Source organism: Mirounga angustirostris, unplaced genomic scaffold (genome assembly GCF_029215605.1).
Source record: "Mirounga angustirostris isolate CCGP_5_RB_7025 unplaced genomic scaffold, mMirAng1.0.hap1 SCAF_6, whole genome shotgun sequence".
Classification (NCBI taxonomy): Eukaryota; Metazoa; Chordata; class Mammalia; order Carnivora; family Phocidae; genus Mirounga; species Mirounga angustirostris.
The window spans coordinates 5089292-5110812 of record NW_026991714.1 but is presented as its reverse complement, the minus strand read 5'-3'; positions in this window follow the sequence as shown (position 1 = coordinate 5110812).

The following is a 21521-nucleotide window of genomic DNA, read 5'->3' as shown; positions in this document are numbered from 1 at the left end:
CCCAAAGGAATTCACTTAAAAAACACAAGTTGAAAGATGAAATGATTAAGAATTTCAAGATGGTGACAGCAGAGCACCAAACCAAGTGAAGAACCCTCTGATCATAGGGTCCTGTTTGACTTAATTGGTTGCATGCCCATGCAGCTGGGTTTGCCTCAAGGATACCTGATACCTTACACCAAGACAATACCTTCTCTGGGAGTTCCAGTACAAGGACCTAGCCTTATTCTCATGGATTCCCCAGCCCCTCATATGTTTATATACATCAAAACTTAGTGGGGAGATTTTTAGTGAACTCACATGTTAAAAAAAAAAAAAGACGGGGCCCCTGGGTGGCTCAGTAGGTTAAGTATCTGCCTTCAGTTCAGGTCACGATCCCAGGGTCCTGGGATCGAGGCCCTGAGAGTCGGGATCCCTACTCAGTGGGGAGTCTGCTTCCCCTCTGCCTCTGCCCCTCCCCCAGCTCGTGCTCGCACATGTTCTCTCTCTCTCAAATAAATAAAATCTTTTAAAAAAAAGACAACAGGCTCCCAAATGGAGTCACTTGTGCTAAGCCCATGTTGCCAAACCAAGACTTAATACCTAACTTAATTGCAGTTTCAATCTCTTCTAGGTTGAACCAATCAATCTGGAATTACCAGATTACCTCATTGCCCCTAAAAGAAGGTGACCTTGCCTGAAAGAATCCACTCTTTGCTAGTAACTTTTGTCCTGCTCTCTTCTGCCTATGAAAGTCTTTCATTTCATACAGCTCTTCAGAGCTCCTTTCTATCTGCAAATAGGAAGCCGCCTGACTCATGAGTAAGACCAATAAGATCTTTAAAATGCACTCAGTTGAAATTTTTAAAAAGATTTTATTTATTTATTTAGAGCCCGCAGGAGCAGGGGGAAGGGCAGAGGGAGAGAAAGAATCTCCAGCTGACTCCTCACTGAGCACAGGGCCCAACACTGGGCTCAATCCCATGACCCTGAGATCATGACCTGAGCCAAAACAAGAGTTGGATGCCCAACCGACTGAGTCACCCACGTGCATTAATGAGCCATTTGTCTTTGTGCAAAGAAGATATTCAAGCACTTGCCCAAAGTTCTTAACTGTGAACAGCCTCCAGTAAGTCCCATCCTTCATCCTTACTTAGGATGACATCTTTGTGGTCCTCCTTCAGGCCACTCTGGTGAGTTCTGCAGCACTGCCCTCTGCTGGCACCACTGCAGCCAGTTTAAGTAAAAGGTAAAGCTGGGGATGAGGTCAATGCTACAAAAACTTTCACTTCAACTGCAGCAAACCTGGGCATCTTGTTAAAATACAGATCGAGTCAGGTCTGAGGTGAGGGCTGAGATTCTGCATTTTAAACAAGATTCTAGGAGATACTGATGTCTTTGTCCACAGACCATTTTTTTCCTCTGTAATTTTTAAAAAAATTTTTTATTGTTATGTTAATCACCATACATTACATCATTAGTTTTTGATGTAGTGTTCCACGATTCATTGTTTGTGTATAACACCCAGTGCTCCATGCAGAATGTGCCCTCTTTAATACCCATTACCAGGCTAACCCATCCTCCCCTCTAGAACCCTCAGTTTGTTTTTCAGAGTTCATCGTCTCTCATAATTCGTCTCCCCCTCCGATTCCCCCCCCTTCATTCTTCCCCTCCTGCTATCTTCTTTTTTTCTTAACATATATTGTATTATTTGTTTCAGAGGTACAGATCTGTGATTCAACAGTCTTGCACAATTCACAGCGCTCACCATAGCACATGCCCTCCCCAATGTCCATCACCCAGCCACCCCATTCCTCCCACCCCCCACCACTCTAGCAACCATATGATCCAGCAATTACACTACTGGGTATTTACCCCCAAAATTCAAATGTAGGGATCCGAAGGGGTACGTGCACCCTGATGTTTATAGCAGCAATGTTCACAATAGCCAAACTGTGGAAAGAGCCAAGATGTCCATTGACAGATGAATGGATAAAGAAGATGTGGTCCATATATACAATGGAATATTATGCAGCCATCAAAAGGAATGAGATCTTGTCATTTGCAATGACACGGATGGAACTGGAGGGTGTTATGCTGAGGGAAATAAGTCCACAGACCATTTTTTGAGCAGTAAGGCACAAGATGGCCCTGAGCTCCCTGGTTCTAGGCTTGTCCAAGAGACTTGGTTTTCTCCCACTTCCTGCCCTGCTCTGCTCCTGGACAACACACTCCTTCCCTTCTCAAGTTAAAATGTCCAGTGGTTCTTCCCGGGTTCCCACGATCCCCAGGTGTACCACTATGTCACCAGGGACCAGCTCGTCCCAGAAGGCAACACAAGGTGACACACAGAAGGTTTGCAAGACCAAGAGCTCCTGAGAAGTGAGAGAATGCAGCCTTCATATCTGGCCCTGGTGGTGGGACCTGGACCACTAAATTAAACCTAGACCCTTTGACCAATGAGCTTATTCATTCCCCACCCATATTTCCTGAGCACTGGGCCATACTGGGTACTGGGAGCTGCTTAATGAGAGCTAACATTGACTGATGTCATCAATGTGCCTGGCTCTGTGCTGAGCAATTTACCTGAATGCACTCTTTTAAGGAATGGGGATGGGTATTGGAAGAAAAAATCTTTCTAAACTGTTCATTAGGGATTTTGATTTAAGATTTTATTTATTTGAGGGGGGGGGGGCGCGTGTGCACAGCGGTGGGGAAGGGCAGAGGGAAAGGGAGAAGCAGACTTCCCTCTGAGCAGGGAGCGGGACTGGGGGCTCTGGCTTTATCCCAGGACCCTGAGATCATTACCTGAGCCCAAGGCAGATGCTTAACAACTGAACCACCCAGGCGCCCCAGGGATTTGGATTTGAATGGCTTCCTTGGCCCTGTTAATTCTACACAATTCTTGCTGAGACCAAAGCTATCTTAGAAAAGTCCCATCCTTCATCCTTACTTCTTATCGAGGAGTAACAGGATCAACCTCCTCCAGTGCTTTGGGGCTATGTTTAAGTGCACTTGTTAAAGTGGCACCCAGAGAGGTGTGCTCTCCCCTCTCCCTACCTGTTGCTCCCTCAGAAGACTGCATGGTGGGGGAGAGGACAGATTTAGCCCAGAGCCACCTGCATCAGCTGCAAAGTGGTAACCACAGGCCCTCATTCTCATTCACCAGCTGCAGGGCCTCTCCCGCTGTGCTCCTGCTGGGCCAACTGAGGCCCAATCTCTTTCTTTGTGCAGTCTCCTCCCTGACCCCAGCCTCTAGTCTCTCCTCTCCTCCACCATCTTCTCCCTTTCCAAAATTCTGTCACCTCATTTTCTATTCCCATCATCTTCCCATCTCTTATTTTTTTGTTCTTCTGGTCCACATCATCCTGTGGATCATTTCTTTCATTAGTTCTGCTCTTCACTCAACCATTTCTGCCTCTGATGTCCCATCTGCCCACAAGGGTCTGCACAGCCCCTGAGAGATGATGCTTTGGTTGGTTTCTTTCCTCCCTTTGTGAAATAGGAAGTGTGGTCCCCTCAGTAAATGTCTTCTAGCGCTGTGACTTCTGTGCCTGGGGGTCCAGCTCAAGCAGAGCTCCCTTTGGAGCTTTAACTGGATTCCAATGGGACTTTTCCTGGTGCCTCAAATTTAGAGCTAGGACAAAGAGACTTCACTTTTTAAAGAGAGCTACAAATAAGTTGGAGATAGTACCATCTCCAGGGGTGACTGAACTGATTTTGCTACTCAGGCAATCACCCAGCACTTCTTCTTCTTCTTCTTTTTTTAAATTTTATTTTATTATGTTATGTTAATCACCATACATTACATCATTAGTTTTTGATGTAGTGATCTATGATTCATTTTTTGCATATAACACCCAGTGCTCCATGCAGAATGTGCCCTCTTTAATACCTATCACCAGGCTAACCCATCCCCCCACCCCCTCCCCTTGACCCTGACTATGGACTCAGTTTGTTTCTCAGAGTCCATAGTCTTTCAAGGTTCATCTCCCCCTCTGATTTCCCCCCCTTCATTTTTCCCCTCCTGCTATCTTCTTCTTCTTCTTCTTTTTAAAACATATAATGTATTATTTGTTTCAGAGGTACAGATCTGTGATTCAACAGTCTTGCACAATTCACAGAGCTCACCATAGCACATACCCTCCCCAGTGTCTATCACCCAGTCATCCCATCCCTCCCACCCCCCACCACTCCAGCAACCCTCAGTTTTTTTCCTGAGATTAAGAATTCCTCATATCAGTGAGGTCATATGATACATGTCTTTCTCTGATTGACTTATTTCACTCAGCATAGCACTCTCCAGTTCCATCCACGTCGTTGCAAATAGCAAGATCTCATTCCTTTTGATGGCTGCATAATATTCCATTGTATATATACACCACATCTTCTTTATCCATTCATCTGTCGGTGGACATCTTGGCTCTTTCCATAGTTTGGTTATTGTGGACATTGTTGCTATAAACATTGGGGTGCATGTACCCCTTCTTATCACTACATTTGTATCTTTGTCACCCAGTACTTCTCATCACCACTCCATCTAAACAGAAGACTGGGGAGGGAATAGAAAAAAGGGAACCATCAGGATCAAAGTTGTTACAGTTGGGAAAGACCTGTGGCTTTTCCTTCTCCTCCTCATGAATGAGGTGCCCTTCTCATTATGCCCATTGAAAGGGGCCTCTGCAAGCCCCTCTTGAGAGATTCAAGGTATGGAAAGGAAGTGGATACTAATGTCTCACTTCCTGGTCAAGCAGTGATCTATTGATCTTCCCTAAGGTAGAAGTGTGACATTGGGGGCGCCTGGGTGGCTCAGTCATTAGGCATCTGCCTTTGGCTCGGGTCATGATCCCAGGGTCCTGGGATCGAGCCCCTCATGGGGCTCCCTGCTCCGCGGGAAGCCTGCTTCTCCCTCTCCCGCTCCCCCTGCTTGTGTTCCTTCTCTCGCTGTGTCTCTCTCTGTCAAATAAATAAATAAAATCTTAAAAAAAAAAAAAAAAAAGATGTGTGGCATTGGATGGGAGCCGGCCTGCACACACACTGCTTGGAATGGCAGGGGTGTAGTGTCCCCAGAGGATGCCGCAGACAGTAACCAGGCTTCACAAGGTGGGCGGATCCCAGTGGCAAGAGGTTGCTGCACCATCAGTGGGAGCTGAGTGGGAGGAGAGAGGGCCAGAAGAGGCCAAGTCAGAGAACCTCTCCCACACAGCACAGTCTTCAGTGAAGAGCTCCCCACCCCCACAAACCTTGCTGAGGCCCCTAAAGCATTTGCATGGTGCTTCCCAAAAAAGCCAATATTCAAGTGTCTGTTATAGAGGCATCTGCAGGGGATGAGTAGCAGCCAGAGAAAGAGATGATCAACAACAGCAGGACAACTAAGAAACAGTTTGGCTCTCTCCTCCTTGCCCTGAGCCATTTGAGAAGCTGGAACTGGATGAGGTAAAATGGGAGGGTGGGGAGTTTAGATCATACTTCCCTCCCCATTATAGAGTTTCTGGACCATGAGATAAGCCTGTGCTGGAGTGACAGGAAGAGGTTAAAAGGGAATTTTACATCGAACTGTACTATTAAATTACTAGAAGTGATGAAAATGAAACTGAGGGATTTTCCCAAAACATCCTTAAGTGACAGAAGGCAGATTTGACATAGACTTGATGTGAAGGAGGGAAAGATCATTCTTTGACGTTAGCTCCCAACCAGCTGAGTTCAGAATATTTTTAAAAAATATGGTTATATGTGTTTATAAAACAGCTGCTATGAATCAAACACAATCCTAGATTTAGCACTCAGAAAGACAGACTTCGTTCTTGCCTTCATGCAGATGATATTCTAGTCTGGAAGACAGCCCTAAGGAAAATTAGTAGTTTAATTTCAGTTAAGACAGTGCTACAGATACTAGATACGACAACTTCTAGACAGAAGAGTAGTGAGGACTGAGCTAAATCAGGAAGATGGGATCTAGTTTTGAGGGTCAGAGAGAAATTCCTTTTGGAATCAGAGACTGAGAAAATGAGCAGGCGTTAGATTGGTCAGGGGAGTGTGTGTGGAAGAAGAGCCCTTGAGATGGAAGAAAGGAGCATGAGACAGGGATGCTCCGGAAGAAAAAAACAACCTGGTTGCTGGAGAGATTTGAGTAAAAAAGTATCTAAAGCAAGCTGCAGGCATATTTCTAGATGGCAAATAGAGAGCCATCTTGGGTGGTGGTCCTTGAAAAATAAACCAGTTCTCAAAGAATTGGATGTTCCTTAGCATAATAATTCTGGGGCTTTAATTTCATAAGAGTCAGAGTCATATAAAAGAAAAATTTCATTTTCCTGATGGGACTGAGCCTGTTTATTTCCTAGGAAAACTAGTGAGAAAATTAGCTGCAAAATTTCACTGGCATGGAGACTTGATTAGAATGGAGAGGACCCATTTTCTTTCTCATCCTTTAGACTACAGTTTACCTTTCCCCACTCCAAAACCAACTTTGATTGAGCAAAGGAGAATTTCAATCACATCAGGCCAAAGCCAGGGCATTTGTACTTGCAAAAGGCAAGAGAGGGTTGCAAAGGCAGGAACTGTGCCTTCTGTATCAGCTAGTTGTATGCAAGATACCCAAACAAAGGAGAATTTTACTGAAGGGTTTGGGAGTAACTAGGAGAATCAAGGGGAAAGCTAACCCCTGGTGTCTAGGTAGCAAGATTTAGTGGGCAAATTTTTAGGGTTCCCCATCAAGATGAATCAGTTCTAATTATTTTCCAGACTTGTGACACTGCTTTGTGTGCAAATTCCTGTAACTAACCACTGTTTCTTCTGAAGTTCCCTGGGCTTTTGAGGTCCACTGGGCAATTCAGTAAAGAACTTTATTTGCATCCATGGTAGAGTGGGTATTATTTTTCTGAGAAAAACAGGAAATATAAGAGTTATTCTGGAAAGGGCCAGTAATCACTTTCCAATCTCTTGTGAGGGGACTGGGAGAGGTAAGTTTGGAGGAGAATCGGCCACACCTTCTTGTGATTCTCCAAGTAGTCAACAAAGATAGTTATTGATAGCATCGAGCAGATCCATAAGCCAGGACCTACAGAGACACTGCCCTAATTCCCACTTCCTACCTCTCCTGCTTTGCACCAGCAGATACAAAACTGAATTCAGGAAACCCTAACTCAGGAAAAGGAGGGAAGCTTTGCCACTCCTGAGATACAGGCTGAGATCAGTGGGTCTGGGAAGGCTGGAGAAAGCATGGCAGGAGATGAGACTGCTGGGGCAGCAGGGCCCATTTCATACAGGGTCTTGGGAATTTTATCTTAAGAACATTGGCAGGTGAATAGTGGGCTTTCAGCAGGGAGATGCATGGCCAGATTTGTGTTTTGAAGATTGCTTTCACTGATGTATGGAAACTTTCCAAAATGTTACAGATTCTATTGATTCTGTAACTAATTCTAAGTGATTCTATATGAACTTTCTGTAGAATGAAGAGGCAAATTTTTTGAAATATTTCATTGAAAAATTCCAGATATCAGTTTGGTTTTATGTATTTATTTATAAGATTTATTTATTTATATTCATGGAGAGGGGCAGAGAAAGAGGGAGAGAGAGAGAATATTAAGCAGGTTCCACATTAAGTGTGGAGCCCGACATGGGGCTTGATCTCACAACCCTGAGATCATGACCTGAGCCAAAACCAAGAGTCAGATGCTCAACCAATTGAGCCACTCAGATAGCCCTCAATTTGGTTTTAGTTTATGAAAACTTTTTCTACTAGATATGGGATGATTAATATAATGCAATACGGAAGCTTTAGAGGTAGATCCATGGGCCTCAGAAATGACTGTGGTAAATATATATACTTCTATAAGTATTATCACATATTTACATATGATAATAAATAAATATAAATCTATTTACATATTAAATAATTGTATATTCCTACATAAAGGAGAGACAAAATAGGTTCAAAATGTTTTGGCTACATGGACAAAACTGGGGAAGGACTTGAAATAAAACCTTGAAAACAAGTATTTTCTCAGAGCCAGGTGCCCCAAGATGTCCCCCTCTTACATGGTCAAACCATTCTCTGGGTGGCAGAGACTCCCAATTGCTTACTAAATAAATATTTAGGGGCGCCTGGGTGGCTCAGTCAGTTAAGCGTCTGCCTTCAGCTCAGGTCATGATCCTGGAGTCCTGAGGGAGTCCTGGGATCTAGACGCATCTGGCTTCCTGCTTCGTGGGGAGCCTGCTTCTCTCTCTCCCTCTGCAGCTCCCCCTTGCTTGTGCTCTCTCACGCACGCTCTCTCTCTCAAATAAATAAATAAAATCTTTAAAAAAATATTTGTCTTCTCTTTTTTCTCAAATCAACAAACCTGATATTTAGTTGCACACGTTGCCATTCCTGTAAAGGTTGCATTTCTCAATTCCTTTACATGTAGATAAATTTTAGCTATTGCTATATAAGCAGAAATTGTGTGGGATTTCTGGGAATGGATAGGAAGGTATTTTCCATTTCTTCTTTCATCCTGCTTTCTAGGACAAAAATGCATGGATGGAGTTTCAATAGTCATTTTGAACCATGAGGATAAAGGCCATGATAGAACCACCATATCCCAGAGATATCCCAGATATCCTAGAAATATACGAAAATCAGTATACCTAACTCAACTGCCTACCTCTTTTTTTTAGTGAGAATAATAAAGATGTATCTTGTTTAAGGCACTCTTTTTCATTTCTCTTTAACTCATCTAATCTTAATCCTAACTGATTTTCATGTGTAGCTTCGAATACATTTACCTACTCCCCAAAAGGAAACAACTAAAAGTTATAGCTAACTCTTTTTTTTATTTAAAAAAAATTTATTTATTTGACAGAAAAAGACACAGCGAGAGAGAGAACACAAGCAGAGGGAGTGGGAGAGGGCGAAGCAGGCTTCCTGCCTAGCAGCGACCCCGATGTAGGGCTTGATCCCAGGACCCTGGGATCATGACCTGACCCGAAAGCAGACACTTAAAGACTGAGCCACCCAGGCACCCCAAATTATAGCTAACTCTTGTACCTAGAAGTCATGCCATGGATACAGTCTTCTCTGAGTTCAGTCAACTAAATGATGGCTATTTTCCCTTTAGTTCTCTTTATTACAGGCCAATCTTACTTGTGAATAGAAATTCTGAATAAAATATTACTAAATTGAATTCATCAACATAATAAGATATGCTATAGGACTTATCCCAGGAAAGCTAAGATATCTTAACTTTCAAAAAATCTGTTATTAATTAATTAACTACATTGGCTAATTAAAGGGGGAAAGCATAAATCACTTCAATAAATGAGGAAAAAAGGTAAAATTTTTATGACAATTTAAAAATCAACATAGTAGCTGAGAATTCTCTTAACCTGATAGAATTTCATACATGCACACATAGACACATGGCACACACACACGGTACGTTAGCAAAATGGCAGAATAAGGGCCTCCAAAAGCTCTCTCATCAATAAAGTCAATGAGAATATAGGGAAAAAATAATCAGAATCATCTTTTTCAGAATTCTAGAAATGAACCAAAGGCTTACAGCAATTCAGAGAGCATTTATTCAAGAAGAATGGCTGAATCCCAGTAAGAATAGTGAGTTCTGTGGTATTTTAACTTGCCCTACACACATCCTACTCTGTCTAGCCTCTCTCTTGCCTTTAAAACCAACAGCCCACAATCGTGGTGAAAGCCAACAGTGTGACAGCCACTGGTGGGGCAGATAGGGGTTGGAACTCCTTTGAAACTTCACTCTCAGAGAATTGTCGTTATTTGATCTATCTGGTGGTTCCTTGAAAGACCCCACTTGCAAGGTTGTCTTTATTGGACCTGACTGGGAAATCACAGTGTGAAAGCCTTTATCCTGGGGGTGTTTGTCAAACACAATTAGAGGCAACTGATGAACTTTGCAGCTCTCTGAGGTGTTGGCTAACAGTTCTCTTATTCTTATTTTTCTGTTGAATCCAAAAGAAGAGAAGAAAGCTTCCATGAATAACATAGGTAGGGGTTATAGGTTGGTTGTAGTTCAGCAGGGCTCTGCCCCACAATGTCTTTCCATTTCAGTTCCCAGGCACAGGAGCAGCTTCTTTCTCTGTTAGGCTATTCTCTGGGAGAGGGTGTGAATACAGAGTAGAAGGGTCTTTTTTTTTTTTTTTAAGATTTTATTTATTTATTTGACACAGAGAGAGAGATCACAAGTAGGCAGAGAGGCAGGCAGAGAGAGAGGGGGAAGCAGGCTCCCTGCTGAGCAGAGAGCCCGATTCAGGGCTTGATCCCAGGACCCTGGGATCATGACCTGAGCCGAAGGCAGATGCTTAACTGACTGAGTCACCCAGGCGCCCCTAGAAGGGTTTTTTTTTTAAACACAGGTTTGACTGTGACATTTCCATGCTTAAAATCTTCAAGGATAGGTGCTTTAGAGGGCCTGAAGGTGACTACTAATCCCTACATGACTTGGCTTCTGTGAATTTCTTCTGTCTAATTTCTAGCCTGGCCCCTCCCTAGCATCAATGCTGCAAGCTTCCTGAACTACTTGTAGTTCCCCAAATTCACCCAGCCTTTGCTCAAGCTTTTGTATTTCCTGGAATCTCCCCTCCCCCTCTCCTCCTTGCTTGCCCAAAAACTCCTACTCATTTTTCAAGACTCAAACCAACTGTTGCTTCTCCAAAGCCCCAAAACACTTCTTAGGGATGAGACTCTTTCCTCTCCCATACATTACTTCTTTATATCCCCTGTGAGATGGAGAAGATTATTGCAGAGAAGACTCAGAAATCATCAGTAGGGAGGCCCAACAAATTTGTATTTCCCCATATTTTCTTCAATCTTGGAAGACCAAGAGAGGGAAGTGGCGTGCCCGAGGCCATGTAACAAGTTACCAGCAGAGTTGAAGCTGGAAGTCAAAGATGTTTTCACTTTCCTTTGGAGTTTGCTGATGCCCACTTGGGCACTCTTTGGGATTTGACCTATTTTCTCTCCTATGTTCATAAAGGTCTCCTGGATTCTCTCAAACCCCAGACCACTGAATTTTGCAAGGCTTGCTATGATGGCAACGTTGGTAGACTTGTTGGTACCTCAAGAAAGCCCTGGAATGAGTTCCACTTCTAGGCTTATACCTAACATCTAGAACCACAGTGGAAGCCTCTGGAAGGCTGCATGATGTAAGGGAAAGAACATAAACTCTGGAGCCAGACATCTTAGGTTTGAATTCCAACACCCACCAATTACCAGTTTTAGAACCCCAGGAAAAGTAAACTTTCTAGTCTCAATTTCCTCATGTGAAAAATTGGATGCTCTTTTTTTTTTTTTTAAAGATTTTATTTATTTGACAGAGAGAGATACAGCGAGAGAGGGAACGCAAGCAGGGGGAGTGGGAGAGGGAGAAGCAGGCTTCCCCCCGAACAGGGAGCCCGATGAGGGGCTGGATCCCAGGACCCTGGGATCATGACCCGAGCCGAAGGCAGACGCTTAACGACTGAGCCACCCAGGCGCCCCTGGATGCTCTTTTCATCAGGATTAAATGAGTTAACCTTAGTAGATCATTCAGCACAAGGTCTGGCATACAGTAAGTACTCAATAAGTATTAGTTGCCTTCTTTTGTCTCATATTGCTCCCTCCTCTTTCCCAGGCACAGGAGTTTAATTTGACTGAATCAAGACAAGATCTCTTGGCCTAACTTTTTCCAGGTGTAAGATAAGAAGGAATTGATTATGTGGTCTCTGTACCCCAAATAATACCTTCTTTCTATTCTTCTTGCTTTTAGCAATCTTCCCTTCAGGTCTGTGGACAGAGCACAAAACCTGCCGAAGGGTATGACTTGCACAACAGAGTTTTTGCTCTCAGAGGAAGTAGAGGGGAGTTGGGAGGTACCTGGGGAAATGCAAATTTGTGGCTAAGTAGGACTTCCCTGGGTCTGATGATTTCCAAGATGCTGCTGAGATATAATTCCAGTGACGATGTGGAGAGGAGAGGCCAGTCCTACCTCAAAGAATGGTTGTAATTAGCATGTCTATTCCACAAATATTTTTAACACCTACTGTATGTCAGGTATTGTTAGATTGGGGAAATATGAATATAAATAGAGCAAAATGAAACTCAATGAGGGGGTGAGTAGATTGACCTAAACTGAAGAGACCTGGTTTCTGGTCATTGCTTTATAAAAACTGGCCATGTTGCCTCTGGCAAGTCCCTTAGTAGTAAGTGTTAACCTCTAAATCTCTGCTTTCTGATAGTGAGATGAGGGACATGGGAGAATAGCTTCTAAGGTTTTTTTTTGTGTGTGTGTGTGTGTGTGTCCCCAGATTTATATCTTATCTGAAACTGAGTTCTGTGTATTCAAGTATTCTCTGGAAATTTCTATCTGGATGAACCATAAACACTTCAACTGAACATATCCCAAGTGAACAAACTAATCTTATACTCTTGCTCCCAATTTTGACCCAAAGTTATCTTTACCTCCTATACTTCCTATCTCAGACACTGGCATTGTTATACACTTGAAGACTACACCATAAATCTAAAGGCCATTGTATACAGGTTCTTCTCTGTCACACCCCACATCCAATCAGTCGCCAAACTTTACCAAATCCACCTATGAAATGAGTCTCCAATGGACCTCCTTCTCTCCTACCTCATTGCCACTTCTTTAGTGGAGATTATTAGTTCTTCTAATCACCTCCCTGTCTGTGGTTTTACCTAAATCTCTCCCATACTGTGCCTGAAGTAACCTTTCTGAAGCAGAAATATGGTTACTCACCTGCTTAAAACTTTTGGTGGCTCCCATCAAGAGGATGAACAACTTTCTAAGAGCGTGTTTAATTATTTATGTGTGAAAAAGAGTTTTGATCAGGTGGAAGGAGGGACATTATCTCTTGTTGGAAGGCCTCAGTTCCCTTGGTAGAGTATCCTTAGGAATGAGTGAAAGACAAAACAATGAGGAAGAGAAGGGAACTAGCAAACATTGAGTGTCCATGCTATATCAAATACAGTACTTTATAGACACTATGTTGTTTTACCTCTTGGAAGATATATGAGATATTTAAGGTCAGGTTCCCCCCAAAGTAGACTCTGAGATGGAGATTGGTGAGCAGGAAATGTACCGAGGAGTGCTTGTGAAATCAACACCTGTGGGAAGTGAAAGACAGAGGACTGAGCAGAGGGAGAAGTGGAATCCGGAAGCAGTTGGAACAAAGGCTGCAGCTGACCATCCGAGGACCTGGGGCGCTGGGATGCCCCCTAAGGGCTGCTCCAAACTGAGGCGAGGGGGCTAGACTTTTATACCCTTTCAGTGGCCAGCTGACCACTTGTTAGATGTAGGTGGTGCTCATGGGAGGAACTGCCTGAGGGTGGCTCCCAAGGAGAGACTTGACTGCAAGCTGTCAAGCACCAGTGCTTCTGGCAACTGGGGGATGGTTGCTTTGGTTCTCAGACCCGAGCAGCACATCAGAGCACCCATTACACGAGTAAACCTGTAGTGCACTATTTTATAGATGAGAAAACTGAGTGTCACCAACAGTGTGATTTATCCCAGGTCATACACGTAGTGAATGAAATCCCTGTGGTTACAATTCATATTTTTCGGACTCCATGCTCCTTTGACTACAAATACTTCTGCAATTAGAAAAACTTTCATTGGCGTCAGGTCAAACCTGAACCCTCAGGGACTTTGGGTGGCAGCATAAGCTATCACACATGTTAATCATTAGAGGAAGAATTAGAGCCAACCCATAGTGGGGCCAAGTATTTAAGGTCTTAGAGATTTCCAAGAACGGACAGTGTAAGTTTCAAGATCTGTGGGGCCTCCGGGTGAAAGCCAAGACAAGCAGAGCGGGACCATGCTTATGGCAGGCCCAACGTGGGTCTCTGTAGAGGACTGGTAGCTGGAAAAGCCAGCAAGGCAATAATCACAGACCTGGCAGCCAGTGGCCAGAAGTGGCCGGCAAGTTAGAGAGCTCAAAGGGCTGATGGTAGAGGGACCAAAGGGAGGGGGAAAGAGAGGGCCTTAAGGTCAAACGGAGGCAGTTTCTTTCTTTTTTTTTTTAAAGATTTTGTTTATTTATTTGACAGAGAGAGACACAGTGAGAGAGGGAACGCAAGCGGGGGGAGTGGGAGAGGGAGAAGCAGGCTTCCCGCCGAGCAGGGAGCCCGATGCAGGGCTTGATCCCAGGACCCTGGGATCATGACCTGAGCCGAAGGCAGATGCTTGACGACTGAGCAATCCAGGCGCCCCAAACGGAGGCAGTTTCTAAGAAGAGGACAGGAAATACCAAAGAAGTCAAGGGTCATAGGTACTTAATGATAAATACATTAGGATATGCTGTGCAGAACTCAGAAAGAATGATGAAGGCTTTGCTAAGCAGCATGTCTCCTAGGCCAGTGTGGCAGGAGGTAGTGGAGCTCATGTTCAAGTGCTGGCCCTGTTCCTTATTTACTATGTGACCTCAGACAAGTTATTAGCTCTCTAAGACTCCATTTCCTCATCTGTGAAGTGGTAGTAATAGTAAGGTCTAGATCCGGTGCAGGGGTCGTGGGAAAGAGAAGCTGTTTCTGTTGTGGGATTCTCATATTCTTCCATGCCCATGACCTAGCATACCTCTGTCAACATGCCAAATTTAGAACCCAGGATCTTAAAGCAAATTCTTGTATTTTGAGAAGTTCAGTAAGCAACATAGGAAGCACCCTGATTGCCCCTCTTGCTCCCAGCTTTCTATCTCAGTGTGGAATGGTGGACACTCTGGGATGTGGGTACACGTCTACAGAAGGAAGCCCCCATGGGAGATGCTAGCTGAAAGGAAAGCTGAGAAGGACAGCTAGGTCTTGGGGTGCCATCTGAGCACATAGTTTAATATCCTGGCCACTTGGGGTCCAGACAAGACCAGGGTTTAGTATTTTAATGGTCTTTACCCTGGTTCTATCATCAGGGAGCCACCTTCTTGAAGACTGTACAACAGAAATAGAAGCCTGCTCTTAACTGACTTACTCACTCCTGGAAAAATATCTCAGGATGGAACCCAGGGTTTGTCGTTTTAACTCTGTTATCTTGCTTAACAAAGCAAACAGTTAAACTAAGGAAGGAAGCCTCTGTGTCCAGGTATGGTCTATACTTTCACCCCATGGAATGCCATCTGTAGTTTAACATTTTAAACAATTTCATGATCTTCTTTTGCTCTCTTTTCAAGGCAAGATAATTATTAATACAACATTCTTTAATAAATCCCTGTTCAGGGGCGCCGGGGTGGCTCAGCTGGTTAAGCGACTGCCTTCAGCTCAGGTCATGATCCTGGAGTCCTGGGATCGAGTCCCGCATCGGGCTCCCTGCTCACCAGGGAGTCTGCTTCTCCCTCTGACCCTCCCCCCTCTCATGCTCTCTCTCTCTCAAATAAATAAATTAATTAATTAAAAAAAAAGAGAAATCCCTACTCATTAAACTAGGCAGCAGCATATAATCATACATTTTAATGTATTATGTTAAATAAAAAAGAACACAAAAGTGTGTGCAGAGCCGTCATTTTAGTTACAAATGTGCTCATGGAAGGGGTGACCCTACTGAGGCAAGAGGAAACTTCACTTAAGCTACTGCCCAGGAAGGAGTGTAGCTTCCATGCTGGGCTCCAGCGTCTTGACTACAATTGTTATTTAGAACTAGCCCAACTCTCAGGTGTTTACTTGGGATGACACCCAGAGGCATTTTTTACTTGAAACTTCGTAATACAGCAAAAGAATAAATTGAGGTGACCAGACCCATCTTAGAGAGAACTCTGTAAGTATTTTTACAGTCACAGTTAAATTAAAAAATAACTCATTACTATGCTGTGTGATTTTGATCTTGACTTCAAATCCCTCTACATGTAGATTTTGCGAAACCGAATCAGGCTTGGCTAACGGCTCAGTTCACATTTTCATTCTGTTTCACATTTTCTGTTCTGATTTATATGTAATTGTATGGTTCCTGTTATGTTTTCTATGCTGATATTTTTATTTATGAAGTGTGATCTTCTATACTGAGGTGTTCAATTCCTTTATAATAGAGCTTTTAAATACTTATTGCAGAAAATTCACCTGTCTTTTTTTTTTTTAAGATTATTTGTTTATTTATTTGACACAGAGAGAACGAGAGAGAGAGAGAGACAGAGAGCAAGCACAAGCAGGGGGAACGGCAGGCAGGGGAGAAGCAGGCTCCCCGCTGAGCAAGGAGCCCAATGTGGGGCTCGATCCCAGGACCCTGGGATCATGACCTGAGCAGATGCTTAACCGACTGAGCAACCCAGGCACCCCACTCACCTCTCTGTCTTAAATTGCTGAGAGTTCTTAATGGCCTTGAACGTGCTTCATCTCTAACTTGTGCTGCAAAGTTACTGTTGCCTCTCATGGGGAAGCCCAGGAATGACATTCATTGCCAGGGTTCCTATAGCATTCTGGTCCAGTCTCTGAGGATTGTCCCTGATCTTGACCACAAGGTAGTACTTCCTGTGCATCACCTGCTGCAGCTACATGTGGTTCATCATCTAACCACTCATGCCCACTTTCAGGAAACGATGAAACCGAGAGATACCAAGTACAAAATGGCTACCACATGCTGGGCTTTGTGCTGAGTGCCTTACTTGCATTGATGTTATTTAGTTTCCTGCAACCCTGTGAGATGTTTCCTTATCTTTATGTTACTGATGAGGAAAGAAAAGTTCAGAGAGATTATGTAACTTGCCCAAGATCACACGACTTATAAATAACAGACTGGGGACTTGAACCCAAGTCTCTCTGACCCCAGAGCCAGAGTTCTGAGCCAGCCTAATCTAGGGCCTCCTAAACAAAGAGTTGGAGATCTGCAAACTTGAAAGCAGTTGTGACAAGGCTAGAAGACTATGGAAGATTTTCTTTTCTTTCTTTCTTCTTCTATTTCTTTAAAAAGATTTATTTATTGGGGTGCCTGGATGGCTCAGTTGGTTAAGTGGCTGCCTTCGGCTCAGGTCATGATCCCAGGGTCCTGGCATCGAGCCCCATGTTGGGCTCCCTGCTTGGTGGGAAGCCTGCTTCTCCCTCTCCCACCCCCTCTGCTTATGTTCCCTTTCTTGCTGTCTCTCTCTCTGTCAAACAAATAAATAAAATCTTAAAAAAGAAAAAAAAGATTTATTTATTTATTCTAGAGAGAGAGAGTGGGGGGAGGGGCAGAGGGAGAGGGAGAGAGAGAATCTCCCGCAGACTCCCCGATGAGCGCAGAGCCTGACCAAGGGCTCCATCCTAGGACCCTGAGATGATGACCTGTGTGGAAATCAAGAGTCAGACGCTTAACTGACTGAGCCACCCAGGTGCCCTTCTTTCTTCCTTTAAAATGTTCTTCAATACTGTATTACATTTGCAATTTTAAAAAGAGAAGACAGAACCCTAATATTTAAAAATCCCATTTCCTACAATCCTTCTCTTAACTAGAAATGTTATTTGATAAAGTCATTCAAGTGGTTGATAATTAAATGTGTAAGTCCTTGTATGATTCCATCATTAAGGGATGTTGAGAGTCATTATATTTAAATCTGATAGAATGTTTTCCTCATGGTTAGCATGGGGTCAGGCGAGTGCATGGAGAAGAGGAAGCTATTGGACTTCCTTGCTGTGCATCATCCGAGGGTATCCCCACACTGTATCCCTCTCTCTAGTGATCCCAGCTAGAGTTCTTCACTCGAGTCCCCCAGTCTACAGCTCCATTTTCCAAGCTGCTCAAGTGTCCTAGCTTTTCCTTCTTCCCTGGACTCACTTCAGGTCAGCCTACATCATTGGCATGTCATGCAGAAATCCCATTACATACGTGGCCTGTGAGCATCTCAGAAGGTCATTCAATGACCTCATGGAGCATGCAATCCCTCCTCCCCAGCTGTCTTCATCTCTCAGAAAAGTGATCACTGGTTAGGGACTGGGACTATTCAGAAAGGAATGAATTCTGTTCTTTGCCAGGCCTTGCAAGAAGAGTGCTCAGTGGACTTGCCAAAGAGGCTTCTAGAACTGCTAAAGAGGAGCCCTTAGTTTGAGCTTTGTGTGAAGGGAAGAAGAAGGCTGACCACGGTCATCCAGGGTTTGTAGCATACTTTGCGAATTATTGTTATATTTATAACTCTATCTAAGAAGGTAGATCAGAGCTATGGGAGGCAAATTTTGGTGCGCAGAAAAAGTCTGAGGTTGGTGAGTCAGCAGCACTGTTCCTGGTTCCTAAACTCAGTTCCTTCCTAGAAGGAGTGGAATGGCGTGGGCATTTCCCTCTCTCTAGCAGCTTATGCCGGTAGAAAGCAGGCCAGCAAACTACATGGCTGCCACGTAGGGTAATTTGGGGGATACTAGGAAGCACCCCCAACCCTACCAAGAATACTTCTCAAAGAGCTGTGGAGACCTCAGGGACAAGAGAAATTTAGAGTCAGTCCAAGGAAGCCCCAGAAGGGAGAGATCCCCACATATTGGCTCTGGGGTCTGGAAGGAGGGCAGGAGCATCAGTGGAAGTGACTAGAGTTTGGGGAGGTAACCCTCAGATTACGGATGCGCATGGATATCTCTCCTCAACCTCTAGACTCCAGTGTTCTGACCTGGATCTGAACATTGGAGGAGGCGCTGATGTGGGAAACCTGCGGAAGGCCTTGGAGTGAGTAATTTCAGCCTCACAGGCTCGGTAAAGGCCAGAAGGCCCTGCAGGTGGCATCTTCACGAGCCACTCTGGGCCATGTCTCCAGCTTCTCTTCCTGAGCCTGGGTCACTCAGCACATCCATTTGCTCAGGAGGATGGCTACTGGCATGACCACAGAGGATAAAGATATTGGGCAAAACCTGGGCCTTGGTCTGTGATAGAGCCACCTCAGAGCCTGGTTTCTGCCCCCCTCCACCCCCCCATGCCCCTCAGCCCCCACAGCCCCAACCCACTGGAGGGCTATCTGCTCCACTGGTCTGCTCAGTCTCTGTATCAGACACCTGTCCCGTGGGCTTCCTCATCTCACCCAACAGGGCTGAGCCAGGGTGTTTTTTCCAGTGATTTCCCCGGGCTGATTTTAGACTTTGCAATCAGGTCTCCTAGGAGATGTTTCAGAATTTGGGGGAATTTTGTATTTTCATTTTGTTTTTGTGGGTTTTTTTTTATTGTTGTTGTTTTAATTTTTCTTATTCCAATGGATGTGCTTATCATGGGCTCCAAGCAGCCAGGTAGTCTGGTCTGCCCCTCCGTGATCCCTCCCTCTGGTGGTGGCTCATGTTATAGGGACCTCTCTGGTCAGAGGCCATGATGAGCACAGTCTTAAGCTGGGAAGCAAGGATGCTCAGGGGCAGGCCAGCTCCAGGCAAATTCAGGCAGGTCACTTTGCCACCCTAGCCATAAAGTGTCAGGAGAGAGAGTAGCAAATCTTAGGGGGATGTTACACCCTCCTGTTTAGGAGATAACCTCATTGTGCAGCCCACCTGAGATTGGGGACAGCTCTTTTCCATAGACATATGGTCCCCCTCAATCTCAGAGTGGGGTTCCATATAGCCAAAGGGAAGGAAATGCTGCTTTGTCGTAAGGGCAGGAAACGCTGCTCACTCAGGATTCTCCTGTTGCCCATACCTTCAGGTGATTGACCAACATGAGCCTTAGGATTGGTTAAAGTTCTTGCCAAGTGTAATGGAAGTGGTATGGTGAGGGGAGAAAACATAGACTCTGGAGTTAGGTAATGCAGGATTTGAATCCAATTCTTCCATTTTGGGCACTCTGAGCCATTAGACAAGTTATTTAGCAGCTCTGTACCTCAAGCTGTAAAATAGTGATAATTATACCTGCTTTTTCCTATTACAGAAATTAATGAAATAACGTATGTGGAAGCCCCAGGCATCCAGGGAGTTCAATTAGTAGGATTTCCTTCATCCTTATCTTCTTGAGTATTCATGGGGATAATGAGTACACTCCAGGGAAAGAGAAAGAGGTTTTGACCTGGAGTCAGGGTTCCCAAGTTTGGTCCAGTTCCTGCCTTCCATCACCACCAGCTCTGCTTCCTTCATAGGGCTGTTGTAAAGATCAAATAAGGTAGTGAATATGAAGGCTTTTGAAAATGGACTTATAAATATGAGGCTTTATCACTTGTATATCTTTGGTTGTGGGTCTGTCCAAATCTGCTCTTTACAGCTGATGGAAACAGCTTGGTGTACTAGATAACAGTAACTACAAACCTCGTGGTGGTCACCTTGCCCCTCAGGTGCTATCTTGGTTTCCTGTGGCTGCCATAACAAATACCACAAACTTGATGTGGCTTTACTGTAAGTCTTTGTAAATACTCTTTATCAGGTGGAGGAAGTCTTTCTCTATTTCTGGTTGGCCAAAAGCTCTTATTATCAATTTTGTTAATTTTTTTTCACACCTGTTAATATGATCTTGTGATTCTCCTTCTTTATCCTGTTGATAGGATAGATTGATTTTTGAATGTTGAACCAGCCTTGCATGCCTGGGACAAATTCCACTTGGTTGAAAACATCCCACTTTTTATACATTGTTGGATTTGATTGGGTAATATTTTGTTGAGGATTTGTGTACTTACGTTCATGAGAGATACTGGCCTGTGGCCTTTTTTTTCTTGTGATGTTTTTGTCTGATTTTGATATTAGAATGAGTTAGAATATTGAATAGAATGAGTTAGGAAGACAGTATAGAATGAGTGAGTTAGTATGCTTTCTGATTTGGAAGGTTATTTAATTGCTGATTCAATTTGTTAATAGAAATAAACCTATTTAGATTGTCTATTTCAACTGTGAGTTCTGGCAAATTATGTCTTTCAAGGATTGGTTCATTTCATCGATGTTATCAAATTCGTAGGCATGAAGTTGTTCATAATATTCCTTTATTGTCCTTTTTATGTCCATGGATTTGGTAGTGATGTCCCCTCTTACATTTCTGATATTAGTAATCTGTGTCCTCTTTTTTTTTTTTTAAATTTATTTAGCTTGGCTAGAGGTTTACCAGTTTTGTTGATCTTTGCAAAGAACCAGCTTTTGCTTTCATTGATTTTCTCTATTAATTTCCTGTTTTCAATTTCATTGCTTTCTACTCTAGTTTTTATTATTTCTTTTCTTCTGCTTACTCTGGACTTAATTTGCTCTTCTTTTTCTAGTTTCCTAAAGTGAATGCTTATGTTACTGATTTTAGGTCTTTTTTCTTTTCTATTATGTGCATTCATTGCTATCAATTTTCCTCTAAGCACCACTTTTTTTTTTTTTTGTGGCTGAATCCCACAAATTTTGATAAGTTGTGTTTTCATTTTCATTTTGTTCAAAATATTTAAAATTTTCTCTTGAGATTTCTTCTTTGACCCATGTATTATTTAGAAGTGTATTATTTAATCTCCACATATTTTGGGATTTTCCAGTTGTTTTTTTGTTACAGATTTCTAGTTTAATCTCTCTGTGATCTGAGAGCAGACAATGTATGATTTCTATTCTTCTAAATTTGTTAAGGTGTGTTTTATGGCCCAGAAGGTGGACTATTTTGGTGAATGTTCCATGTGAGCTTGAGAAAAATGTATATTCTGCTGTTATTAGGTGAAGTAGTCTATAGGTGTCA